This window comes from Phyllostomus hastatus, unplaced genomic scaffold (genome assembly GCF_019186645.2).
Source record: "Phyllostomus hastatus isolate PE091 unplaced genomic scaffold, TTU_PhHast_1.1 phas_scaffold_114, whole genome shotgun sequence".
NCBI lineage: Eukaryota > Metazoa > Chordata > Mammalia > Chiroptera > Phyllostomidae > Phyllostomus > Phyllostomus hastatus.
This window is the reverse complement of record NW_025334006.1, coordinates 3,917,778-3,940,139: the sequence shown is the minus strand read 5'-3', so window position 1 is coordinate 3,940,139 and position 22,362 is coordinate 3,917,778. Positions and strand designations below refer to the sequence as shown.

Sequence of the window (22,362 nt, the reverse complement as noted above, 5' to 3'; positions counted from 1 at the left end):
TTCATTTCCAAAGGAGCACTTAAAGAAGAAATGATAAAATCATATGTTTAATGCAATGGACCAAGTGCTGGGGGAGGCTACGATCAAGGCTGAACAGACCTGCCTTGATTGGCTAACAGGCATCTTAACACCTCCCAGCGATCGCAGGATGTGAGGGTGTGCAGGCTGAAGGTAGGACCTCGGGATAATAATGCGTTATTTCAGGATGACTTCAGTCCAGCAAAATCAAGTTTGTGCCAAGTCCTGCCTGGTGTTAGCTCTGAGTTAACAGAAAGGGCAGAGATTTTGAACTGCAAGGTCTCCATTTATTAATGAACTTACATGGCTGTACAATGAATTGTCTCGATTGTCAATTGCTATACAGGTGTTTCTTATGAGTGGCTTTTCTGGGCACTGATATTAGAGACACTTGCTATTCTCTCTGCTCTTAGACACTTAGCAAAGGCCTGGGCATCAAGAATTGAGCTGAATTTAATGAACTATCTTACACCAATGCATCTTTAACCTGCTCATTGTCTGTCTCTGTGATCGAAAAAAGGATGCATCTGATTTTGTGTTATTCCGTGTAAGGTTTCGATGTTTTCAGTGGATTGGCAAAGGTGGGTGAGGGAGACTGCAGGATGTACAGCATGGCACGCATCGGCGTTATCTTCACATTCACATGCACTTTCATAGAAGCAAGTCTTGTCCTCGGCTTCCGAGACCCGCCGTTGTGCCTTTATCAAAGGGGTTCGTGCCTAGATATAATGAGTGCTCTTTTGAATTTCTCATTAAAATGGAGAAATACAACTCGAAGGCGGAGCACAAAAAGTTTGCATCCTAATTTTTTATGGAGATCCCAAATTCCATGAAGCACCATAAATTAATTGTAATTGAATGCCTATCAAAAACATGGGCATTGACCTGTGTTCAAAACAAGGAGAAAAAACAAAAAACAAAACAAAACCCTTTCTCTCTAACACGCTCATCAATGTCCCAAGGTAATAAACAATCCGTGAATAGTTTGGCACAATGATGTGTTAAAGAAGCACAGTGGATTTATTCTAACATTTTCCCACCTGGAAGACCTGGGCTCGAGCATCTTCGGCAGTTGGAAAGCCGCACAGCGTTCCTCCCAGGATGCCGTGCCACTTTTCCAGCGACCCTAGACTTGCGGGCATGGGACTGGGTGGCGGCGGAGGTAACTGTAAAGGTTCGGGTGTAGGAACTGCAGATGGAGAGCAGGGCTCTGGGGACGGACGTGGAGAGGAGCGGAAAGGAGCCTGGAGAAAAGGCTGTCATATTTGCTCAGAAAAACCGCCAAATCAGAGAGCAGAGACGATTTCATTGGAGGAGCGCCTCCAACAGCAATTAATCCTGTCATATTGCAAGAAAATTGTAAATGTTCTCTCCAGAAACTGTCCGTCCATTGCAGCTAATCGAACATACACTCACGGAGACCCGCTCTCCTGCTATACCAAAGGCTCTGGGGTGCAGGGACTCCCTCCAGGGAGCGCACGCGCGCGCGCACACACACATGCACACACGCGCGCACACACGCCAGCCTGCGGGTTGGCCAGCGTCTGACAACCGCAAATCCCAGTAGGAAATAGCCACAGGCACTGAAGTAGGTGTTGGCGCTACTCTAATTACTACTTTCCCAAGCACTTGGGTGAAGCAATGAATCCCGCCCAGCTCGCCGGTCCACCCAGGTCTTGGTTCTGTTTTGTTCTCCAGACTCATCTCCGGGAAAGCCAGGTTTGAAAGTCCTTTTTGCTTTTCCTTGGGTGGTTTGGTGGGTGCGTTGGGGTGCAGGGGGGCAGCGTTAGTGTCATTTCAGTTTAAACCGACACGGGCTTCCTGGCTCGCCGAGTGACTGGGACCCGAATAAGGTGCGCGACTCTGGTCGCGAGCGCCAGAGCCCCACAGCTCTCACGAATCTTTGGGTCTGCTCTCTCCCCGCCTCTCCCGCCCCACCCCTCCGGGTGTCGCGGCACCAACTAATCTTTTCCTTTTCTCTCTCAAGATCAAGGGAGAAAGCCAGCCAGCGGCTGGACTGGGACTCTGAGCCCTGCGCAGCTCGCGCCGGAGCAGGTCAGTCCCGAACCCGCGAAGGACTCCTCGCTCCTGCCATCCTGCATCAGGGAAATCGCAGTCTGGGGAGGCAGTCGGAGCCCAACGGGCAGCAGGTAAGAGGACTGCTCTGCCCGGCTCTGGGCTCCTCCGCGCCAGGGTCCCTGGCACAGCCGGCTTCCTCCAAACCTCCAGCACCCAGCGCGGAGTGGCCGGGGGTTGGCAAACAGGACGCTGGTTCTCCACAAGTGCAGATTCTCAAACGGAAACTTTGACTCCTGGGGCTTGGAGAGCTGAGGGCAGCGATGGGGGGTCTGGCAGGAAGGGGCAAATGAGGCACCGCACTGGGCAGGGGTGTGATTCCGCGGGTCACTGAGTCCCGCGGAAGGTGGAAGGCAGCCTGGGAGGCGCGCCTTGCAGGGGCATCGCTCTCTCTTCCAGCCCTTCGCCGCCACTCTGTTACCCGACCCTCGCCCTATCCGCGAGTTGCCGGCACGGCACGGAAAAGAGAGCTTCGCCCTCTCCTACCGCTCAGGCTTCTTTCTGCCTGGAGTCTGGCCACGTCTCCCAGGCGTGCGGGGTGGAGGCCCGGCTCGCCCGGGTTCTGCTCCTTGGTGCTGCGGCTCGTGGACCACGACCAAGGAGCAGCGGGGTGGGTAAGAATGGGTTAATGGTTCCAGGACAGAGGTGGGGGCAGCCTTCTGCCACCCCATCCCGCATCAGCTCCATACCCGAGGCTGGCTGTCCGCCTCGGCTTGGGGACGGACAGGGTCTCAGCCCGGAGCCCGCGGGGTCCCAGACTGTGCCCGGGCTTCGACAACCCCCACTCCACGATGGGCCCTTGGCCACCCTGGCAGGACTCGGGTCGTAGGAGGGGTCACTGCCCACTCCCCCGTGTCCCTGGCCACCTGCACCCGTGGGCCTGGGCGACCAGGAATAACTTAGAGCTCGTGGCACCCCCGAGGTGCGGTCGGAGCCCTCGCAGGGTGGATCACGCAGAGATTCCACCTGTAAGCTCCAGACCCTGGGCGCCCCCAGCGGGGTTGCAGGAGGCTCGCCTAGGGGGGTTCTCAGGAGGTTAATGCCCCCCCCCCCGAATTACTGACCCAAAGAGAGGCACACCCCTCTGCCTCGGCCCCCCTCCAGGGTTCCTCTTTCTTTCTCTGCCCTCCTGCCGTCGCCGCCGTCCTCCAGGCTGCCTCGAGCTACAAAATCGCCCGACCGGGCTCACCGGCTCCCCCAGGTCATGAGACCAGGGCTGTTGCCTGCGTGGAAATATCCCCCTGGCGCAGAGAGGCGGGAGGAGAGCAGAGAAACGGAGCAGACACCCAAAGCAAGCGCAACTGCCCGCCGACATCTCACCCGAGTCGCCCTCAGGTGTCCTTATGTCAGTTAGTTCGCGGCCCCCGCACGTCTGTGACGGAGGCCACCAAGGGTTCCGCATCCGCCAGCCCAGGCGCGGCCAGCCCGGCAAAAGCGCGGCGGCGCTTCCCAGCCCTGAGCTCCGGAATCCCCCGCGTTGACTTTCTATTTCCCGTTCATCTTCTCTTTTCTTTTTCTGGTTTGTTTTGCTTCTCTTGCTCTTTTTCTTAGCGCTGGGTGGCGGTGGGTCCCTGGCAGCCAGCCGTGTGGCGCGTCAGTTCGCCGGCACACGCAGCACAAACACGCGTCCCCACGCTCTCCCGCACACCGCCCGCGTTCCTTTACGCAGCCCGGGCTCCACAGCCCCGAGCGCCCGCAGCCAGGACTGGTCAGGGTCATGGCCGCGGCCTTGGCTCCGCAAAGGGCCGAGCCAGAGGAGAACGGAGCCAGCCCACTGTCCAAAGAAACCGTGGCACGTCAGGAAGGGCCTGAGAACGACTCGAATGTGGGTGGGGGGTGGGACGGGGGCGGGTACGCTCTGGGGGAAAACGGTCCGCCAGCTCTGGCTGTGGTTCCCCGCCTCCAACCCCCCTGGCCCGCGCCTCAGGCCGGAGCCCACCCCGCGGTGGGCAGCCTCTCTCCAGCCACTCAGGCAAGTCCGGGTGGCTCGGTCTTGAGTGGACCAACCCTTGACTTCCCTCTGGGCCATCCTGCTTTACCAGATGAAGAGGGCTCTGTAAGGGGGGCAGCTCTTGAACTCCTGGCGCTCAGCTGGGCAGAGGCCCAGCGTTGGCACTTTGTTGGCGATCCGCGATTGTGTATACATAGTATCGAAAAGCACATGGCAGGGGGTAGCACACTGTTGTTGGTAAGCGCATAAATAAGGATGACGATGTGCTTTAGAAACGACAAACAATGAGGGGTGCGCGTGTGTGTGCATCTGCGTGTGTGTGTGATCTTTGGGGCCTGACAACAAGGGCATTGGAAAACGCAGAAGTGAACCAGGTGTTTTGGCCGAGAGAGGTTCGCATTGGAAGCTGCACTGGGCTGCAGTTCAGAAGGTGGACTTGGGAGACTCTGCTCCTGGGGAATGGAAGAATTCCGGGCTCCCAGTGTCGCAGCTTCGCGGGGTTTGGCAGCCGAGGACTCCAGAAGCAGTGAGTGAATGCCAGGTGAATTGTATTGTTACCACTATTATTAGTCATGTGTTCCAGTTGTGGCAGAGATAAGGCAATGCTGTGGGTTCTCTGTGCTCTACTAAGTCAAATAATGATGCCCATGCCAACTGAAAAGTCCAACTTGCCCCTGAGAAGGCTTTAGAAATGCCAGCCAAGTCTGCTTACTGTTGTAAAAGCTCAATGAGGCGAGAGTGGGGAGCGTCCTAGGACCCAAAATTCGGGGGGGGGGGGCTTTGGAATGGTACCCACAGTTTCTCAGCTTTGGGGGACAGAGATTGCTATCTTAACATTAAAATCTCCATGGCTCCAAATGGGATCCCGGGCCCTTCCCTGCCAGATAACCCCCAGCTGCAGGCAGGTGGATGGACGTTCGGTAGGAATGTTCTAGCCTCACTTTCAGGGCAGCCAACCCCGAGGTTCAAGGGCACAGAAGGGAGGGAAGCAGCTTCAGAGGTGGGAAGAAAACAGCAGTCCCCAGCCTGCTGGCTGGCAGGGCTCCCACGTCCCGGAGGGAGGGTTGGTGGGCGGATTAGGAGGCACGTGGCTCTCTGACCCACAGCAATGAACAAGGTCAAGGCAAGTGTAAAAGATGAAGAGGGGAGAGGAGAATAAAGCGACATGAAAAGGACGTGGAAGAAAGAGGAAAAAAACCTGTGCGTGTACAGTTAACAGCCTCTATCACCTGCCCCAGTCTTTGTGTGGGGTATGCCTGGGGGAAAACACCTATTGTATTGTGATTGCCTAAACCTGACCACTCACGCCCCACTCTCAATCTTATCTTATTACTTCTTCCCTTTACTCAGTAGGATCGAGAGCCCGGGAGAAACATTTTGTTATCCAGTTCCCTTGAAGGACTGGTTTTCCTCATGGAAACCTGTCCTTGAGGTAGTTAGGTGTTTTATGGTGTGGACTCTCTGTGTGAGTTTCCTCAGAGGACACCTATATATCAAACACTGTCACGTGCTCCCTGTGGCTATTGACACCTGGCTTTCAAGTCCCTGTCACCGGTCCGTACTTTGTCTGCCTTCGGGTCATGGCGCAGGTGTTGGGGCTGCTTTGATTTAAGGGTGTCGGGGCAAGGGGACTCACTGCCTACCCCAAAGCTCAGTGGATCCTGTGGTGGTGATGCAGGTGGTAATTCTAGTACTGTGTGTTTTGTGTGGTGTGAAGGGAACGGGTCACCGTCCCTTAGAAATGCATTTTTAAAGAGTGTGTTGTAAGTCCTGGCCACTGCCCTAAGCACCTTACCTGTGTTAAGTGAACTGTTCTCTCAGAGCTTTGTCCCCACTGTTTCAAAAGTATCTGGCACCTCCGAGGAGGTCATTAAGTGTTTGTCAGCTGAGTGAATAGGTGAATCGATTTTCTCATTGCAACAACCCTGTGAAGGAGATGTTATTTTTCTCATTTTACAAAGGAGGGAACCAGAGTTCAGAGGGCCAGGGGATGGCCCCTCATCACGCAGCGAGGAAGCTGCAGCCCCGGGATTCAAACACAAGCCGGGTGGACTCCGGTCTGTCCTCTGCCGTGCTGATTGGCTCCGAGGGCTGCAGGAGCGCCGATCGTTCTGTGTTTGGGAAGTCAGCGCTGGTGTTCAGAGTCCGGCGGCGCTCTTCTCCTTCCACTTCAGTCCTGCACAATCTTGTCGGGGAGCCCTAGACCCCAAGGAAGGAAGGAAGGAAGGAAGGTTCAGAGCCCGCTAGATTCTCAGGTGGCACGACCTGCTTGTTCGGATCCATCAGCGACTGCCTCTGGCGGAGGAGGACGAGGGCGCCAGCGTTGCCTTCTATTTTGGCAGATGCCGTTTCTACCTGTAGCTGTACTAAATTTCCTTTGTCGGGTGCGAAAGGATGAAAGGGAATTTTGATATCTTCCTGTTTAACTCATAGTGCGTGCCGCGGAGGTGGACAGGAGGCCTTGCACCGCAGTGTCTGGCCTCGAACTGCGCACATCCCGGCCCCCGGTCCAGCCTTCGCTCGGCTTTGCCACGCGAACGAACTGCTCTCTCTTCGCTAAGACTGCGGGTGCTGAATAAGGGTCTGAATTTCAAGGGCAGCTTTTACTTTCCGTTAGAATGTATTAGCCCCCTTCACTTTGAAAGGCACAGTGGGACTTTGGGAAATTGCTATTAGCCAAGGGCGAGATAGGTTCTGGCTGGTTTGCCTGCTCCTATATTTTATATATTCTTGTCTTACTTTATTTTATTTTCCTTCTCCCCCGCCCCAACATGTTCAAGGTTCTCCTTTTATACTGTGACCTAAATATACAATCATCTTAACCGCTGCTGTTACCATGGTAATCATTCATGGTAGATGAGGGTACACACTAAAAAATCAGTTTCTTTCATTAGCGATTTTCTTCTCTCCCTCTCTCCCAAGTCCAGGCTTTCACTGAACGACGCCCTCTGGTGTTCAGGGACAGGAAGCACACTACTTTGCACAGGGCAAGAACATCGTTTCTAAACTTTGAATTTCCATTATAATATGAAATGGACAAAAGCAAGAAGACTTTTAACTAGTATATTTTAGGCAAATAGATTAGTAGAAGACATGCATTGCCTGCGCATATTAAGTGTTGTTTACTGTGTAGAATTCTAGAAAGTTACGGGAAAGGGAGGCTATTTATACCCTTAGGTGTTTAACATTGTGAAAATGTTTCTGTAGGAGACAAAAAGATTCCATTGAGATATTTCTGGAGGAAGAATCTAATGGAATGTTTTATATGTTTAAATCTTTAAAACTTTAAAATGGAAGTCTTTTTGTCTTCAGAATGAGAATGTTTTTCTTCTAATCTCTGATATATTATTTATATTTTATATGTAATATAATTTTACATTATGTAAAATTATACATTTCCAATAATGCAAAATTTTACATTGCACATACAATTTCTGTTGCTTTGTTATGGGAGAAACTCGGAAGTGTTACTCTGCAGTATTCTGTGAACAGTAATATCAATCTCCACCTTATTATTAATCACAAATCACATGACAGACTGGAGGTGAGGTTGATAATGCCATAACCATGTCCTCTTTCTCCCTCACTGCAAATTCTGCTGTCACCCTCTCAGGGTATGGCCAAGCCCAACCCGCCCCCGAGACTTGTCTAGAACTCACCCCCCTCTCCATCCACACCCCTTTTCCGGACCTTTGGCGTCTCTCACATGAACCCCACTAGAGCCTCGTGTTTGGATTGACCTCCCACCTCCAGCCTTTCCCTCATACGGTCTACAGTTCACACTGCCAGGACCACCTTTCTACAATGCAGACTCCAGCATGCCATTCTCTCATGAAAAGTTCTTCACGGTTTCTGAACCATCTAAGAGAAACTCTAAAATCATGACCCCATGACATCTTCCAGAAGGGATCAAACTTTTTTTTTTTTTTTTTGCCAAGCCGTATCTTCCATAGATTTCTGTATGAAACCCAAGTTCCTCTGTGCTCTGTCCTATCTAGTACTCTGTCTAGGTTTTCATGACCTGATCTAACTAAACCAAGCACCTGGCACCTTCCTATTCCTCTCTCCCAGGGAGAGGGGTTCCTGAGAATGAGGGAATCTTCTGAGACATTCATGGGCATACATTTGGCTGTTACGGTTGCAGAATATTGGTGTACTGTGATGATCCCCAGAAACTGATATCACATAGTATCTCTTCTAGGAAAAGGAAAGCGATAATGACGTTCCCTGATGTTATTACTCACCCTTGGTCCTGAAGATAATTCTTCCCCCTTAATAAAGCGAAGAAGCTTTCCCTCACCTCCCCAGCTAGGCCAAGCCAATAAACAAGACAGAATAATATAGGAAGACAAGCCTATTATTTCTTGATTATTTAATTAACTGCTAAGGAGCTCTTTAGAAGGAGTGAGATGGGGAGTTAAAGAACCACCTGAAGGCTCATTTTCCCCACTCTTCATAAAAGCTAAGCACGAAATAATTTGACGGGTCATACTGTTGAACACGGTGCTGATTTTTCTAATACTTTGTGCTTTCCTTGGCACTGCTCCAGAGGGAAGAGGCTTCTACCTTTTAAGAAGCATGAACGTGGACAACCATAGGGAAACTCCATGTAATTGTGTTCTTTGGAGAACTCCAGGGTGTGGGTTTCCTTTTAGGAAGAAGATAAAGAGCAGCCCCAGGGCCGAAGTGCTCCCCAGACCTGCCTGTTGTTGTCTTGTTTTGTTCTCAAAATTGCCTTCCTAGCAGGTGGTATCAGTGGAGTGGCCATCTGCATCTTCATGTCCAAACCTAATGTCACAGGCCTTTTCTCTCCCTTTGATTTGTGTGCTGGGAGCACTGAAGGCTGGGGAGCAGTGGGTGACGTCGGTTTAATTTCGGTTGTCTTGGGTGTCGCTGAAATGTAATGAAGGAGTCACAATTTTGCTTTTATTTTATTTTTAACTTATTTTTTTAATTTATTGGATTTTTTCATTATTATTTATCCCTCCATACCTTCTTCCACCTCCACCTGCTCCCCAACCCCCCACCCCCACTCCCCATGACGGCCATGCCATCCCATTGTCCGTGTCCATGAGTTCTTTTTCTTTCTCTTTGTTTTCTTTCCTGTGTTTATTTTAAAGCAAGCATGACTAGAGATCTGGCATGGCTGGATACGTCCAGGTTAGGGAAAATCTCAGAATTTTGGATGAACTACTCTTCTGTGACAGTAAGGATGACAGAAACAAAGAAATGGCCACCGCTCTTTCTTGGGCTTCTACCCCAGGGTGGGACCGGGACCATTTCTTTACAGATATTATGCCTGTGCCTCGGACCAACCTGTGTGGTGGGTGGGTGCTATGTTTCCTCTCAAGGGAAGAAACCAGCATTTGTGGATGCTAGCTAGCTTGTTCTGGGCCCAAGAGTAAGCTTGCTGCTTTGGGCATCCATCCCTAGTCTAACCTCAGACATATGTTGAATGAACTTGGTTTGGGGTAGTTTTGTTTTACTATTTCATCGGTAGTTTCTTTAAGAGAGTATCCCAGTATATGATTCGGCATCTAATTCTGATAAAGCCTAGGAAGGAGAGAGGAGGAAGAGAAGGAAACAGAAGCGTGTCACACTCTGAGTCCGAGTTCAGAGAACGGAGCCAAGACCACAGAGTCTGTGTTAGAGGGTCAGTGTCGCCTGAGACTGGGACTCCGTCTGAACCCAACTCACCTCGTGGCCTAGTGTCATCCCAGTCTTCCCATTGGGAGATGCTTGTTCCTTCGGAGACCCTGGGGGGCCCTTTCCAGGCACAGAGAGGGAAAGAGTCTTAGTAAGACTTCCAGCTATGGACATTCTAAGGCATAAAATAAAACTGTATGAATATTAATACAGTGTCTACATGTCGGAACGTCTCTGCTGACCATAAAGAACCCCATGTGCTAGTACCAATATTCGATCTCCTGTTTTATACCATTCTCTCTATTCCCTTTCTCTGCAAAAGCAGTTGCAATTACTTAACATTAACTTCTGCATTGCAGATGTAACACAAAAGGCCAAAGGAGCTAATTACTCTCAGAGATGAGCCATCCGTGGATTGATCCTGTGTACTGTTTACACGGCCACTGTCAACTCTGTTTGGGTTCCCGAGTCACCCGAGAATCATTAGTGTCTATTGGTAAATGATAATACCAGCTAATTTTTTGCAATTAATTGGAATTTCACACTTTTACAATTCAATATCAGTCAATATTTTTACATACCGACACTTTTAATCAAGGGCAATCTTTCACAAGGGAGCTACAACAGGGCCCTAATTAATTAAAGTGGTAATTGCTCCTCTCCCTTGCAGTTTGTTAGTTACATAACACATTCTTCAGGAAAATTCACATCCTTAGCATTCCTCTTTACAATCCCCCCACCCCCCATTTATAAGGAGATTCCTTGGCTTCTATCTCTGAAAGAATTTACTGAAAATTCAAATTGATCTTACTTTCAAGCAGGGGTAATAGAAAGGAGGTCAGAGTTATTTCCCAGCAAGTTTCTGTATTCGGACATAATAAAGTGACATGTTTCTGTCATTGAAATGTTCAGACAGAATCCCTGGGGTCGTCTGCACGGAAGACAGATTGTCAAATGTCTCTCCTTTGATGCTCACTGGCTTACTCTAGCCTCTTTATCACAGTGCAAGTTCCCATGATCCGTTCCTCTCAGATCTTCCTTCCGTTTCTCTGTCCTCAGCTACTTAATTGCTCCTGCCTCTCGGTGGCTTTTTCAGTGCCTAAGGTTTGTTATGTTTTCCCTCTGGTTTAGTGCCATTATTTTAGTAGACACGGAATCCAGAGAGCTGGCTGTAATTGGCAGCCTCGCTCTCTTCTCCTTTAAGAGATACTGCTTTAATTCCTATTTTTCAGCATCTCTTGGTGTGAGATGCATTTTCAAAAATAATGGATGGGGGCTAAAACCGTTAGCTGATTTCCCTAAGACTCAGGGATTTCAGATCATTGAAACCACTGCACCGTATGTTGGTCAGACTTTCTACAGGTCGTTATCCTTGCTTGCTTTCTTAAATTAACGTGTGTGACTTATTCATTCCAGTTGCAGTAAATACTTGCCTATTTTTTAAAATTGTTTTTTCTTCCAAACTCCTATATGCTCTGAGTATTTCACTTTTCCAATATATTTGAAAATGAAGCCATAGTGATTACTTAAGTATCTAAAAATCAAACTGATTTTCTCATTACTGTGTATAATTATTGAATGATAACTTTTCTTGCTGCATTGATCTTTTTAAATTTTGAGTAGTTTTTAGAGTAGTTTTACATTCACAGCAAAATTGTGTAGAAAGCCCAGAAAGTTTCCACATACCCTCCTTCCCGTACACTCACAGCCTCCCCCCCTCCCACTAACAACATCCTGCACCACAGTGGCACGTTGTTACAATGAATGAACCTCCACCGACACGTCACGATCACCTGAAGTTCATTGACCTTAGTGTTCATCCCTTGTGTTGTACGTCCTATGGGTTTGGACAGATGGATAGAATGTATTCACCACGATGGTATCACAAAAAGTAGTTTCATTGCTCTGAAAATCCTCTGGGCTGCCCCGATCATCCCTCCCTTCCTCCTAGCCTGTGACAACGACTCACCTTTTTACTGTCTTCACCATATTGCTCCTTGTAGAACATCCTGTGGGTGGAACCACACAGCACGCAGCCTTTCCAGACTGGCTTCTTTCACTTGGTCAGATGCATGTACGTTTCCTCCCTGTCTTTCCACAGCTTGAGAACTCATTTCTTTCCAGTGCTGAGTAACATTTCATGGCACTAGTTTTTCTTTGGTATTTTCATTCAATCAGTAAACGTTTTCCCTGACTTCTTGAAGAAAAATTTTAGCTATGCATAGAGAAATGCTTTTTTCATTTCATCATGTATACTCTATTATTTATTGTTGCCCAGTATTTGAAAATAGTCACAGAATTCATTATGTTCTGAATATTTTAATTCTATCTTTTTTTTTTTCACTTTAACCCACCCTGCCCGTATTTCAACACTTAGCAAGATAAGAGTATAGTTACTTGGCATCTTGTGTTTTTTATTTGGCTATTTTTATTTTCCAGGTATTATAGTTTTCACAAGTTTTATTTTTTATTTTTGGAATTCAGGTAGAAAAGTCTTCACCCCTCTGTTCAATGGTTAGCTTATCCAGTTTTGGCAACTCCTCTGCTCCCCTGAGTCTGTAGAGACAAGAAGAGTCAGAAAGAACACCCCGGAGTCAGCTCTTTTTTCCATTTCTCTTTCCCATCTGATCTTCTAAGCTCCAACCATCACGCTCCTGATGAAGCTAAGTCGAAAAGCAAAACCATACCCAAGATTCTTTCCCCCACCCCGGAATGGTGCACTGTAAGTCTTCATCTGTTTCACCACTAGCAAGTACTCTTACTGAGAGCTAAGAGACCCCCTGAGAGGTTACTCAGGACCCCTCTGAGTTGTGCCCTCTCCTCTGTTGTCTGCCTTTGGGAAGACCCCTGCCGTTTCACGTATCGGTCTAGTCGTTCTGGTTATTTAGACATGGTCTTCAGCCCTGGGAGTCTAATGGTGCCCACTTTTTATACTTGGCTTACAATATCTTTGCTTGGACCCACTCTCAGCTTACACAGGTACTTTATATAGTATTTAACTCCTTTATGCAATGACATTGTTGTTGCTATTCTGTGGTTTCAGTAGAAGACACCTGCTATATATGGGCACGATTTACATTTTTTGAATTCTTCTCAGCGTTGAATCTTGGACCTGCATCTATTCTGGTCACGTTGCAGAACCCAATTAAGTGTTTTTTTTTAAATGATGATTTTATGCCACTAGCCAGGATCTATTTAGATCAATACTTTTAAAAAATGTTGATTCTTATAAAAGGATATCAACTCAGCCTTTTAACGTTATATAATAAAGAATAGTTGAAGAAAATTACACATTGTATTTTTCCCTAAAGATGTATCACAACTTTTAAAAAGCAAAGGGAGCCCTGGCTGGTGTGGCTCAGTGGACTGAGTGCCAGACTACAAAGCAAAGGGTCACCGGTTCGATTCCCAGTCAGGGCACATGTGGCATTCAGGTCCTCAGAGGGGGCACATGAGAGGCAACCATGCATTGATGTTTCTCTCTGTCTCTTTCTCCCTCCCTTCCCTCTCTCTCTAAAAATAAATAACTACAATCATTTAAAAAATAAATAAAAAGCAAGGGGAAATGTGATAGATGAAGCCTTTTAGAAAACAACATTCAAGTCCACTTCTTTTCTCCTGCTTCCCCATTTCATGAGGTCATCAGGAAACTATTGCCGCCACTCCTGCCAATCTGGCAAAAAATTTGCCCGTGCAGTATCCTCAGAGTAAGAAAAAGGAACACATTGCAAAGCTGCAGTTTGATGTCTTCTCTCCCAGTTCTGTCAGTGTACTTTTCTCCCAAATAGCAGATGACTTCATCTTGAAGTCCTGATGACCATAAACATAATCAGCTTCGCCACAAATATTTTCAAAATGAAATGTCCATTTTTTTTAGATGTCTTCTTGCTTGCTCTTATATCAGGAGAAAGTGGGAAGGAGAAGCAACTGGTAGTGAGTTGAGGAGTTGGCATCGTCTGGCACACGGGGCATTTCGTGGTCCAGAGAAAGTCACAGGGAGGTGACAGAAGGCTCTCTCAGGCCACTGTCACTCACCCGGGGGAACGTGATGTGCTCATGGGGAATGTTGGGAGGGCACTTGCAAAGCTATTTTAAGAGGTGTTTGGGACTGCAGGAGGACAAGGGAGAATGGGGGGAACGGGCCAGATGCCTTGTTTGTAAATACTGTATTCTCTTCAGGGGACAAAATCAAGGGATGTTTTAGCAGGAAATAAAGCTGCTTATCTCGCCTCGCTAGAGGAAAACTTCACACTACATGCAAACCTAAAATTAAAATGGGCATATTTCCACCCAAATCACTGGAAATTGTTTTGCTTGTTTGTTTGTCTTCTTGTTTCTCTGACACGAGCTCCCCAGGCCGATCCGCCAGCCGGTGCCATTAGCTGGCAGCCCTCAGAGGACGAACGGGACTTGGTTTTTGGAGAAACTGTGTTTGCAGGGACTGGAAGCGAAGTCGCTTCCACCTTTTTAGGAAATGTTTCACTCATCTTTTATATAGGCTCAAGGAAAAAAGATCTGGATAAGAATGACGATCCCTCTTTGGCAGATGGTAGCACCCTAAGGATGGAGAAGAGGGAGACAGTAATCCGACCCCAGAGTTTCCCACACTTTTTGTCCGTGAAACCCTGGAGATTCCCCAGGGAGCTGGCAGAGAGCCCGCTCACAAGATGAGCCAGGAGAGATTGAGGGGTGCCCTTCAGCGGCACCCCCATCTGAGAAAGAGCTCAAATTCTAGAGGGGTCATCTCTACACATGTGAAGGGGACGTTATTCGTGTTTAAAACGTTTTTAAAAAATCCATCACTCACATCAGTATCTTCCTCACCTCATTCATTCCGTCTCCCGGCAGCATCCAGTCGGCTTGTGTATGAAAAGCACATGTAGGTGCTTTCTGAGGGACAGATACTGATACACTGGAAGTCCTTGTTTGTTCATTTGTTCTTCGACATTTATTGCTGCAACATGAGGTACAGCCGGGTCCTCTGCTGGACTTTTAGGATACGAAGTTGCTGATGTTAATTAGTCATAACCCCAGCCCCTACAGTCTGTCCTGGGAGGTGAGGTGAGGAATAAACCAGGAAGCCCAATGGCAGAGGCCTTAGGACTCCCGCAGTCGCAGCGGAGAAGGGGGACTAGCCCAGCTGAAGGTGGCTTTGCCAGAGCTTGTGAAGGGTGGGTTGGATGCCACTGGGTGGCTGGGGATGTCTGTCAACTTGTGGCCTTACAACAAATGGGCCACGGATTAGGTAGCTTCAACAACAAACATCATAATTGAGTATTTATTATATATAAGGTATTTGGAAGGCAGACTCTTACATAAAGCAATTCTAACTATAGTTGTGTGTAAGATAGGAAAGGAATAACTGTACTATAATTATCAGGCAATGACTATCACAACAGAGTAAAAAAGAAGTGTCAAAATATGTAAAGTACACTTTAGTAGGTCAGAAATAGAATAGCATGTGTTGGAGCAAATAACCCCTCATGTTCGCTCGCGGCTTTGGAGTTTCCAGAGCTTATCATCACATCGTTTTAGCGTGGGACTGGGGCCAACACATGCGGCCTCCGACCTGTTTCTATATGGCCTCCAGCCAAGAAGGTCTTTTGCCTTATTAAAGGCTTGTTAACAACAACAACAAAAGCCCAGAATGATATACGGGTAGAACATCCCAGAGATTCAATCTGCTCATTGTAGTATGTTCTCCTGCTCTTGTTTTGCATTCCTCTGGTTTTCTCAACTTATGTGTCTTTCTTCTTTTTCATTCCACGTCTTTTAAGTCATCTCAATCTTGATGAGACTGGATGACACTAAGGCAAGATGCTGGAAGCACCGAGGCCTGACCGCGTGCGGGTTGGGTTAAGTTCTTACCACCTGATGTGTTGTGGGCGCTCTGACAAGGTCTGTGTTACCTTGCCCATAAATGTACCGGGTGGGTCAGGCGCCTCCGTCTGGGTTTCCGAACACACGTCCATCTCTTCTTGGTGCTGGGTTCCCACTTTCTTGAACTCGTAATTGTGGGTTAGTTGGTAAGGACTTAAAATAAACAACACTTTGTAAAAACAAACTTTTACAATTTGCAATATACTATCAGATCCATCACCACATTTCATTTCAACAAAAACTCCAAAAGGCTGAGAATAACAAAGTGAGGGAATTCAGAATTAGCGCTGTCGGATGCCTCGTCCAGGGTGATGGGGCCTGAGGGAGGATTCGGAGAGCCGCTCGCCATTCCGGCTGTGTTTTCCATCCTTCCTCACGGACACCCACCTCCTCGTGTTCTTGCTGGAGGTGCCCGTGAGCATGTGACAAAAGTCAACTGCAAACCCACCTGTGATAAATTCCACAGGAGGTAGCTTACAGAGCAGGGAATTAAGAACGATGGGTCCAAACTTTTCTCTTGAATCAAGACACCCTCAAAGAACAGGGGATTCCTTGTGGAACTCCCAACCTCAGAAGGAGCCTGTCCCCCTCCCGAGGAAGCCAAGCACCCAGTCAGGGCGGGGGGTGGGGTGAGGAAGGAGTCTCTGGTGGTTGATGTCTGCCACACACGTCCCCTTTGGGGAGCACTTAGGATAGCTACAGATATTTTATTTTACTCAGAAATATCTTGTGCTCTGACCGTGGCCCAGTTTTACATTTGAAGAAACAGACGTACGGTGGAAAATTTCCCTGTTTCGGGAGGTGCTTTGATGGCCACCCTTGACTCCCTGAGACAACCCCAGCTCTGGAACTTTGGGGAAGGCAGACCCGAAGGACAGCTACCGACAGGATTTGAAAATCCCCTGGGTGGAGCATAAGATATCCCCCAGGAGCCTTGAGGAGAGCTCTCCTGGGCCCCCTGACACATGAAACTCCCTCAGGACTGAATTAAGATGAACAATCTCCATCCCCCTTCTCTTCCTCGCCATGGCTCTGCTGGATGTGTTGCTTTGCTCTGCTGACTTCAAACAGTTGAGCTTGGAGGGCTGCTGTCTCCCACAGACCAGCAGGTCATGGCTTGGTCCGTGGGTCCCTAACGTGGAACCTACAAAAAGCTGTACTTTTTTTTAAATGGACAGGGGTTGAATCCCCTCTTTTCTCTGATGTTCTATTTAAATGCACGCGGTCATGCCCACACCGTCCTCAGGGGAGAGGAGGGAAAGAGGGATGTCATACCTCTGAGAACCTTCCTGCTTTAATCCTCGATTCAGCCTACAGTGAAATGCTGACCCGCAGCGTTGGCAGGAAGGGGAATCCAGTGAGAAATATTTTAGCATGTTTTCGGAAAGGAATTCCCATATGTGAGCAGGAATCACGTTTTTCAAGTCACACCTATCATCTGCCTTCAGTCTGCAGGGCCAAAGCTCTCTCTGCTGGGAACACATTTTGAGATTTCAGGGATCAGCATTTCCTCCTCGGACTGTGTGTTGATGAGCCCCGTGCCTCGCTGTTCCTCTTAATTTAAAATGGGGCTACGACCTCTTTTATTTCCTCCAGTGGGAAAGTCATAAGAATACTTTTCCTTGTTAACAAAGTGACTTGGGGGCTTCAAAGAAATGCTGATGGGATTGCACCAGCGAAAAGCAATCACCTATTCACGGAAAAAACTTTTCTGCCCCAAGCCCCAATTCATGCTCTCTTCCTTTCCTTCCGAATTGTTGCTTTTGAACTTTGTCACAGCCTTCAGTACTGACGAGTGGCTGTGTCGTGAGAAGAAAGACTGGCAGGGTGAGGCCGTGTGCTCAGCCATCACCGAATTCAAGGCCGTGGCAGGTAGCTTTGCGTGCTCTGGGCGGCTGCTTCTTTCTGCAGAGAGGCAACTTGACGTTGAAGCATGCCTAGCTCCTCTTGAGCTAAGGAACACAATAACCATTTTGTACCTGCCGAATATTTACTATTTTCACACTGATTTTTGCATCTATTATTCCCTGTGCAGTCCTGTCAAGCAGGTGTTGTTACTGGTATCTCCGTGAGGAGTGTGAGAATTTGCCCAATCTCAACTTTAAGTATATGACAGAATCACAAAACACCGGGTTTTCCAATTCAAGTGTGCAGCACCTTTTTCCTAAAAGGTGGCCCTTGGGGCAATTTTGAACCCTACAGCTTCTTCACTTCTGTGATGGGAAGGACCAACACCTATACTTCTAACTTCTTACGCTTATTCAAGAGTCAGTAGACAATACATTTGGAAACAATTTGGAAACACTTAAAATGCTATTCAAATGAGTGCACTAAAATTATTCTTATCATTCACAATAACTTAGATTCAGATAAAACCTCCAACCCTTTTTATTTGGTTTGTTTAGCGATATAGTACAGTTCCAGGGTTGCCACATATATATTGAATGTATTTTTAAATTATGTATCTTGTCCTGTTAGACTGACTGACTGATCCCTGTGGGGCCCAGTGATGCTTCACAGACATCAAGCAGACGTGACACCTTGGCCCCCGGTCCTCAGTGGACTAGGGGTACCCGTGAGGAATCCAGAATTCTCCCTGCCCTGACATACATCAGATGCCAATGTCGCCTTTAATATTCCCATAGATATTTTTTTTCTAAGGTTGGGTCATGGGTTAAAGTTATATGCCAGAATTTCAAGGCAATCCATTGGAAACCGAGACGATACATTCCTAATCCTGGGAAGAAGTGAGAAATGTCTAGTTTGCACTTAAGTCTAATTTCCGGAAGTTCTGACTTGGATCTTGTTGAAAGGCAGGGGGAAGGAGGTGGCGGAGGTGGGATCCAAGGAGAGATGTGGGCATGAGGAACCCGTGTCACCTCAGTGCTTTGCATGTCGCTACCTCCAACGCAAGGCCCTGTGCACCCAGCTGAGCGTAACTAGCAGTTGGTATTGATCATAATATTCCAAGAAAAAGGAAGGTTCTGAACAGTGTATTTTGTGACCATTCAAATTAAGTAGTTTTCCTCTGCAGAATCCCCTAAGGATGTTCAGCCTCAAAAAAGAAAATTGCCGTGTTCTGCAGTGGCGAGAACTTGTGACTCAGAGGCAGGAAGAAACACTCTGTTCATCGGGGTGGGTGTTCTAGGGAGAAGCCCAGAGGACCGCCTTCACCCCGGGAGCCAGAGACCATCGGTGTTGCTCCACTGAGTGACAGAACCTTCCAGCCTAAAGAGGGTGCAGGGTTTGCGATGGACTTTGCCCCCCTGAAGAGACCACAACAGATGTCTCTATCCAAAGACACTGTTTATAGTAATTAGGTCTGCCTTTGTTGAGTATATATTAAGGTCCAAATGTTATTTTTATATATATATGTGCACACACACATTCATACATCCATGTGTATATCTTAATCAGTCTTCAGCAAAACCTGCACAATAAATATTTGTTTTATAAATAGGGAAAATGGGGCACAGAAAGGTTGAGCACCAGGAACAAGGTCACAGAGCCAGAGAGAGCTGGAGCCAGGATTCAAGTGCAAGTTGGTGCCTTTGTCTTTACGTCACGTTGTCATCCTTAGAGGGGTCAGAGGTGCTTAACAGGCATTCTGGGAAAGACACTGAAAGTCACTACTTCGGGGACCCATTCCTTGACCTTCCTTCTAGACCAGCTCTCCCCCTGGATCTTCATTGTTCTTGTTAGCACCTCCCAGGTTTTGTGCGGACTTTGGTGCTCTTCGTCGTTACATTTGTCACACTGAAAAGGGCGCTAGAAAATGAGCACTGTGTTCCGGCTACCCAGAGCCATTTACTGTGTTTATTGAAGTAAAAAATACATAACATAAAATGCACCATTTTAAAATGTGCAGTTCGATGGCATTAAACACGTCCACCTCGCTGCGTGACTGTTACCGTCACCCGTCTCCCAGACTCGCATCCTCTCCAACTGGGACTCCGTGCGGGGAGACGCCGACACCCCGCTTCCACTTCCCCAGCTCCTGCACCCCCCACTCTACTCTCTCATTTACTTTCAGTTTTCAATTACAGTTAAAATGTATTATTTTATATTACTTTGAATGTGCAGCATAGTGGTCAGACAATTATATAATTTATGAAGCGATGCCCCTGATAATCCTAGTGCCCACCTGGCACCACACACAGCTGTTACGATATCATTGACTGCCTTCTGTGTGCTGTAACTTCGCATCCCCACCACTATTCTGTAACCACCAATTTTTACTTTTTGATCCCTTCACCTTTTTCACCTGGCCCCCCACCCCCAACCCCCATCCCATCCACCAACCTTTCATTTGTTCCCTGTATCTATGAGTCCATTCCCGTTTTGTTTGTTTATTATTAATGAAAGCGCATACCTTACTGGGATTTTTTTCTGGGATTCCTTCCAGATACCATGGTAAACATGCTTGTTCTTTCCTTCTCGGTAGTCTCCGGACACAGCAACGGTTTCCCAGACTTCCCTTGTTTTTGGTGAGTTTAACAGCTTTGAGGAGCCCTGGCCAGAGCGTTTGTAGAGTGCTCCTGGATTTGGTTTGTTGGCTGTCTCATGGTTGGGCTGGGGCTACAGTTTTCCAGGGAGGAAGGCCACAGAGCATCAGGGGTGCAGGCTGCACCTGGACAGAGGGACATTCCCCCATCTGCCCCTCCTGAGTTCCTATTGTTGGGCTAATAAAATTCATACAAGACCGAATTCACAAAAGGAAAACCTATTTTATACATGCACATGGGAGACCATAAATGATGCTCAGAGGAAGGATGCAAGCAGGCAGTGATTTATCATTTTTAGACAAACAAGAAGTTTGTGAGGAACTGATAGAACAAAGAAACCTATGTCTGAGCACTCATCAGTGACGAGTCTAGACAGAGAATGAGTTTGGGGCAGTATATTGGGAGGAACAAGGTTGGCTTATACAGGCTTTTGGGCCCTGAATTCCTTACCTCTGGTGATAAGACTGTCTCTCCCAACCCCCTTGTAGCAAGAAGAACACCTTTCACGGGGGAAATTTACTTCCTGCTTCAAGGGGACAATGGAGGGTCAGTGTGCCCTTCCATCACTGCTAGCTTTTCAACTGAGGGTCCTTCAAAATAACCAGTACTCCATGGTGGGATATTTGGGGGCAGCCTGCACTGGGCTACAACACTATCACGACTTATTGACGATGCACATCTAAACTCCACCACCTGATGGAGGGAGTGTTTGTGACGACTTATTATTCATTCTCCCCTCCTTTTCCTCATTATTCTCCTTATCATGGTCTTCAGGGCATGGCCCAGAGCTTCCTACTTTTCCAGTCTTGTCTTGAGCTGCTTCAACCAGGTTCTAGCCCACACTTGTTTGCCTTTCAGTTTTTTGTTGTTGTTGTTTTTAAATGATGGACCCTCTTCTGCCTTGAGGCTTCTGCTTAGAGTCTAGCCATATACTGTTCCCTGCATAGAGAGCCTTCTCATGCTCAGCCTGGGAAGCATCTTCTCATCACTCAGACTGTTCGCCTGCCATTGCACAGAAAGCTTTTCCCCGTGAACCCATTCTAACATAATGGCTTGTTCTGGCTTAAACTCTTAATATAATGGCTTAGAAGGCATGGCAGCGCCTTGCCTATTGCCCTCCTAGAATGTAATGCAGTCACTTATATAACATATGCTTATGCTTTGTGTCATTATTCCACAAGAAGGCAGGAACAAGAGCTCCCTAATTTACCACTGAATCACCAGGGCCTAAAATGGTATTGGGGGTACAGTAGAGCTCAACACAGGTTGAATGAATGAATGAATCATGTGGTCTTAGATAAATGTCAAGCTTGACTTTGAAAGGTAGGGGGAAAAGTACACGCATTGGATAATTGTTTTTATAGTTAGAGAATTCCTTTTTCTTCAATTATTGATAGTTGGCAAATGGAGCTTTACTTACTTTATTTAGTATCAGTTCTTTGCTTTGATATATGAATCAAGAATATACTTTAAGAAGATAGAATGGCCCTGACCAGGGCAGCTCCATTGGTTGGGTGTTGTCTTGTAAAGCGAAGGGTCACAGGTTTGATTCCCAGTCAGGGCACTGGCCTGGGCTACAGATTCTGTCTCTGGTTGGGGTGTGTGTGAGAGGCAACTGAACAACGTTTCTCTCCTTCTCTTTCTCTCTCTAAAAATAAATGAGTAAAATCTTTAAAAAAGAAAAGAGAATAGACAGGATTCCTTTTTGGGACAAATAGAGGAAAACTATCATCTAACTCTTCAGTGAGCTGATACTGGTCGTAAGAGACCCTCATACTTGATTGTCCCTGAACATCAAGATGGTGGCAGCAATAAGCAAACCTCTAGGGAAACAAAAAAACAAAAAAGGTCCATGGCATGAGCAGGAGGAGAACTATGGCCTAACCCTAAAAGCAGGCAAGCAAACAAACAGGTGTCAGAGGTGTCGGGAAGCTAATCATCTGGGCCCCAGACTAATCAGGGCTAAGCACCAAAAATAGGCAAAAGCTGTAAGTATTTGAAGATACCTAAGGGTGGTGGAAGAGAAAATAATAAGGCACTCTTACTAAAGGAGGGGAAAATAATATGGTATTCTTACAAAACTTCTTTTACAACCAAGTTAAATTAAGGGATCGTGTCTCTGCTACACTCTGTCCTATGAAACAAACAAAAGCCCCTTTATCCTGCTCTTCTCTCTTTTTTTAAGATTTTATTTATTTATTTATTTTAGAGAGGGAAGGACGGGAGAGAGAGAGAGAGAAACATCAATATGCGGTTGCTGGGGGCCGTGGCCTGCAACCCAGGCAT

At 47.4% G+C, this 22,362-nt stretch overlaps 1 protein-coding gene across 1 annotated transcript in view; it reads left to right on the top strand.

The window, feature by feature from the left end:
• The first annotated feature begins 1,111 nt into the window (after nt 1-1,111).
• The window catches only part of CHRM2 (cholinergic receptor muscarinic 2), a 145,445-nt gene continuing 124,194 nt past the window's right edge, over nt 1,112-22,362 (top strand). The window contains exons 1-2 of the mRNA XM_045855681.1: nt 1,112-1,737; nt 2,006-2,168. The gene's annotated coding sequence lies outside the window, so the exon portion shown is untranslated. The remainder of the gene's footprint in view (nt 1,738-2,005; nt 2,169-22,362) is intronic.